General features: G+C 32.9%; 1 non-coding gene across 1 annotated transcript; it reads left to right on the top strand.

Annotated features, from left to right (window-relative positions):
• On the top strand, positions 560 to 633 carry TRNAT-AGU. The gene has a single exon. It is a non-coding gene; the product is annotated as a tRNA-Thr (tRNA).

Below are 6,000 nucleotides of genomic sequence, written 5' to 3'. Positions count from 1 at the left end.
AAACAATGGCAAAAGCTACAAAGGTTTAGCATACGAGGAAATCTTGATCTAAATGTTTTTTTTCTTTGAATTTTTTTTTTGACGGGATGGATTTGTCTTTATTTTTAATTATATTTTTTGAAGCATGCAGCTTTTACTTCCACTAAATTAATTGCAGCATTTGCTGCAAAAAAAATTTATAAACAAAACGCGAATCTATTTTTATTTTTTAATTTAAAGTTGTAGACACAATAATATATTTACAAATTCGGTTGTACTATTTACATTTACAACTTCATTTCTATCTGACCAAACAGCCTCTAACATGGAAAGCCTAGTTGGTAAATATAAACATGCTACTGTACCTCTTTAAACACAACATCAATTGAAATGGACGGTGTATATGCTTTCATAAAAGTTATAGAACCAGATGAACTAATACATAATTAACTATTTTTTTCATCTTTGTAATGTTAATATTAGCGATACAGACCCTCAAGTTAATCCAAATATCACAAACAACCGAGGCTGGTCGACGAGATGTAGTCAATTTAGTTTAAGTAAAGAGATGAGTACGCAAGCTTTCGTAGCTCAGTTGGTTAGAGCACCCGTTTAGTAAGCGGGAGGTCTTGAGTTCGACTCTCAACGAAAGCATTTTCCAATTTTTATTTTATTTTATTGTTATTATTACTTTTTAATTACATTTTTTAAATTTTATTTTTGCTGAGCCAAAAGTTAATTATAAGAAGATGGGAATTTTTTATAACTGCATATTACTTACGAAAAAAAATTAATAACTGAATATAACGTACTCTTACGTACTTCTAAATAGAATCCCTTTTTTTTAGCTGGGCCAAAAAGTTAATTAATTAAGAAGATTGGAAAAACTAACTGATCGAAGATTATATACTGTTACATTCTACTAAACAAACAAAATCCATTATAATAGATATGCTCGTAGGGAATAACTACTGGATTCATTTTGTCTTCGGCCATATAGAATCACAGAGAACAATATCAATGAAATATTTTTCGATGAACACTCTTAACTGTGTTTGATTGTTATATATAATGATAAACGTAAACATGTATTTGGGTGTTGTGTGTTTTTTTATTATGCTTTCGTTTTTTAAAATGTATTGCAACTTGATTTTGTTGTTGATTCTTTTTATTTGGTTTACTAGTCATTATTGCATAATGTAATTAACAAAGAACTCAAGAGGGTCCGACTGAGTTGTTAAGCTGCTTATAAGAAGTAAGGCAATATCTTAAATTTGACTCTCTTGTGGAGCAGCCATAGGAAATTAATTTCTCGAAAGATGAGGGATGCCCTTTTAGCCGTGCATGAGGATTTGATACACATGGTTCGAAGGATCACACGGAAATTACCCCATCACCGATCCTCCATAAAGGAGCCGAAATGAAATCAAAATTTCATATTCGGTTTTGAATTAAATCCGTTAAAAATATTCAATTAATGCCGACTATAATCTGTAGCCTTCCAAGCTAACGACGCAGTTCGATTCCCACTGCCAGCTCAAGTTTACGATCTCTTCTCTATGGTACCAACTATTGTTTTCATTGAATTTGCTTCATTAATGGGCTCACGATTCAAATTTGATCATTATGGACTAGTACCAAGATCGAGCCCTAGGCAAGCATGCCTAATCTTAATGATTAGGAGTTCGGGACAATAACAATGAAAATGGTTCACCAAATAATAATAATAATAATAAAAATAATAATTATGTATTTAACAAAGAGGACCTTTAAATTTATGTCAATTGAGCGCATGTACAAGACTGCCCGAGTAGTAATGCAAATAATTTTGAAACAGCATTGTGTTTTGAGTCATTCACAGAAGGATGGAAGGAGAATATTAATTTTGATAGGACAAAATAATCAAATCCTCTTTTACGGTATTGATGAACTCTCAAGTTCTTTCCTTAATTATCAAGTTGCCTAATTTTCGTTTAAACTACGGCACTGTTTGGCAACAAGAGATTGTGTCTTATCTAAGAGATTGTGTCTTATTGACTTGGTCAATAAGCTAGTAGAGCTGTTTGGTGACCAAAAATAGGGGGAGATTATTTTGGAGATTGTGACTTTTGCAAGTAGCTTTTGGAAAGCTACATCAAGTAGCGTTTGTCTTTGGGAAGGAGCTGCCAATTTTTTTTTCCATTTTTTTCCCCTAATAATTCTAATTTTATATCAATAATATTGCATGTCCTTTTTAATCGTTTAACAAATTTAAGCTAGTTGTACAGCTACTTTTGCCAAACAGCTCTAGTCAATCAGCTAGCCACACAGCTATCAACTTTCAGCTACTATTTTACAGCTTTCAGCTAGTTTAACAGCTTTCAGCTATAATCTCGCAGCTTTCAGCTAGTTTTGCCAAACAGAGCCTACGTTCATGTGCTCAATAGAATCATCTTGTCAAGCCTGCAAAGTTGTAATCAAGTACTTAATAGATTAATGACATGATAGTGTTTTTTTGGATTCCTATATTTTATGAAATTTTAAAAAAAGTTTTTTTTTCAATTCTTAAAAGGGGTTAATCAGCAAATAGTTCAAGGGAAAAGTAGTTAAGAATTTTTTTGGGTTGGAAAAAAGGAGATTGATTGATAAAACCTCGTGAAAAATTCAAAAAAAAAAACCATCATGGCATTGATCTGTTAAATATTTGATTTGTAGAATCATGAAATGAACACATTGGGAAGCAAAAGAAGTAAATTGATACTTTAAGGGGAAAGTTGAGAGAGTTCACCAATATGTTTAAGATAAGTTAGTTATTTTGTTTATATTGATATTTTAGATGTCTCTTTTATGGTTCAGAACATCCTGATTGCATGTTGTTTATTTTGATAAAACTAGTTGAGATGCACGTGCAATGCACGTGGCTGAATATGTTGATTATTTAATTTGATAAAAAATAGATAAAAATAAAAAATAAAGTTTTTTGTGGGATTGATCACAACCTCAATAATCTCTCTCTCAAATGAAATATTATCATTGTTTCCTTTAACTCAAATTGTGGCCACGTGATCTACTATTTATCAGTTATAAACACATTGATCTAGTATAACATCTCCGTTTATTAGTATCTTGAGGTTTTCAAAAGATGGGTGATCATTCAATTCGCAAAGAAATTTTGCATATGAATTTACTTGTAATATATTCATTAAACTTTTAGTTGTAGTTTAGCTCATATTCACATTAACTTTTAGTTGTGATTTCACTCATATTTATATTATCTAATATTCTCATTAAATTTTATAGCCCATTCACATTATCATAGAAGTAAAATTGAAAGTATAAATAATTATTTTATTAAAAAAGTAGAGCAGATGTAAACACTAAAAAGTTCCAAGAAACAAAGGAGAGTTGAACCTCACTACAAGCACGGCGAGGGTCGCCACAATGACGAACCTCAGTCTCAATTCATGAAGTTTGTCTCAGTTCAATAGGACAAACAACACCTTACCCATCAAAAGACGAAGTTCGCCTAGAAACGAAGTTCGTCATTGAAGATGAAGTTTGCCGAAGACGAAGCCGCAGTTAAGCTCGCCAAAGATATAGCGAAGTGAACGAACATCGTCAGGCGGACGAACCTCATCTGACAAACGAACCTCGTCGGGCGGACAAACCTCGTTTGGCAAACGAACTTTGTCAGGCACCGTTTTAAAGGGCTACATTAAATGAGGGTTAATGATCAATAACTCACCCCTTTAAGGAGAGTTAATGACCACTAACTGATCCATTTAAATGAGAGTTAATGACCACTAACTCCCTCATTATAAGGGGAGTTAAAACCCATTAACTCACTCCATAATGGCCCTAAGCCTATAAATAGACATGATCAACATGAAAAGAAAGGGGGAGAGGAGATTGAGAGGATAGTCAAAGAGCCTATCTCTCCTCCACTCTTATGGATCTTCATAGATCATTGGCTAATAATTTGATCTTAGAACATTGAAGCTCATAACCAGCATGATGAGGGTCATTACAATGATGAACCTCGTCTTAAACAACAAAGCTTGTCGTTGGAAACAAAATGTGAAGCTCGTCATTAGAAACGAGGTTCGAATCTCATCATTGGAAATGAGACTTGACATCAAAGACGAAGCTCGTCATTGGATACGAGGTTTAAGGTTCATTGGTGAATACGGGGTTCGAAGCTCATCATTGGACACGAGGTTCAAAACTCATTACTAGATATGAAACTCATTAGTGAAGATGAGGTTCGTTAAAAAGGGAACTCACAAGACTTACTACGTAGTTGGACTCAGCTGTTGAAGCTGAAGTTCGTTACTGAAAGCGAGGTTCGTCAGACGAAGTCAGTGAAGATAAATTTTGTCAGGAGAAACTGGTCTACTGCAATGTTTGCTTGGTAAGACGAACCTCGAGGCTCGTCTTACTTGTCGAACTCCGTTTCAATTGAGGTCGAGGTTCGTCATCCACGTGGGCTAATCTTCAGGAGCACGTTACGGCGTACGCGGATTTGGGGGAGACAATTACGCCCCTCTATCCGTGATTGTAGCACGTCAGTTACTTACTTAAACCCTATAAATAGCCATGGATGACTACAGAGAAAAGAGTTGGTTAATTGAGACTTTTAATCATCAGAAATCAGAGCTTTTGCGTGTAAATCCGGAGTTCGAATTTCGATTCTAGCCGGCTAACGAAGATCAGAAGCTCTTGTGATATTGGTCTGATCGTCAACGGGAGGCAAGCTCGACTCAAGCATCGGGGGAAACATCATTTCGCCACTTAAAACCCACCTTAAACAAAAGAGAAGCTGAATTAATCTTCTCTTCCTCTGTAATCGAGAGAGAGTGTGAGTGATTGTAAGGGTTTCGTACCAAGTGATCGAACCCATTTCTTAAAACAAGAAAATCAATCCCAACATCAATTTTTCGACCCTACAGCAGGGAGATTATGATATATTTCGCCATGTGCTCTGAATATAAAAATTTCTTTTTTCTTTGATGCAAGGTCTCTATCAAATCTTGTCCTAAAAAATATAATGAAAAATGCTATTATAACTCACTTGTCTAGGAAAATTGTATTGTATATAGGACACATAACTTATCTGGAATATCCATATCCGCTAAATGGATTTTGCTCTTGTGAGAGCAAAATGTTAGAGGCTCGTATTCAAACTGTTTGACTCTATAAAAGACACAAGAATTTGGAGTGCATAACTTATATATCGTAAAGAACATATTAGTTCACAAAGAATTTTTCCTGATACTGATATTATTACAACGATATTACTATTCAGTATGAAATTAATTTTATTATATGACTGCTTTTAATAAATTATAAAAAGTATATATATGAAAATCTAGATGCTTATAGCCAATAGTTGGTATCCACAAAATAGGTTAACTTTACATTGTAGTTTGCTATTAGTAGTATTGCTGACAATACCATTATTTTTCCTCTTTATCTTATTATTCACGTTTTTCAGATGTAAGTTCTCGTTTTCTATTCACTCAATTTGTTATATTTAGTTTTTATAAGATCACAGGTTAAAATATTCTCTTCTGTTTAAAAAATGTTGATATGATTTTTAAAAAAAATATATACACATAGTAGCAATAATATATATTTCAGTTCAACTCAAACATTGGTTTGAAGGCATTTAGAGTGAGATCCTTTCTACGCTAGGATTGTGATATAGTGATTACACAATCCAAAAGTCAAAAAAGAAATTTTTTCAAAAGGGAAAAAATTTAATACGTCAAATTAACAGCTAATTTATAAAATATACATGGGCAATGCAAATAACTATAGAAAATAAGATATATATATATATATATATATTCATGAAAATTCCATAGTGAGTGACTAACTGCAATCATCCTAATTTAAGCATAAATAATTATTATTTTATTTACTAATTTGATATGCGTAATTATAAAACAAATCTCAAGAAAAAATAGAAATTGAGATTGTATTGTCTTCTAGGTAAATAAATAAATGTTATTAGAGATCCTTTTTATATTAAATTTAGAA

Source organism: Asparagus officinalis, chromosome 5 (assembly GCF_001876935.1).
Source record: "Asparagus officinalis chromosome 5, Aspof.V1, whole genome shotgun sequence".
Lineage (NCBI taxonomy): Eukaryota > Viridiplantae > Streptophyta > Magnoliopsida > Asparagales > Asparagaceae > Asparagus > Asparagus officinalis.
Note: the sequence above shows the minus strand (reverse complement) of the source record. Positions and strands in the feature narration are given on the sequence as shown.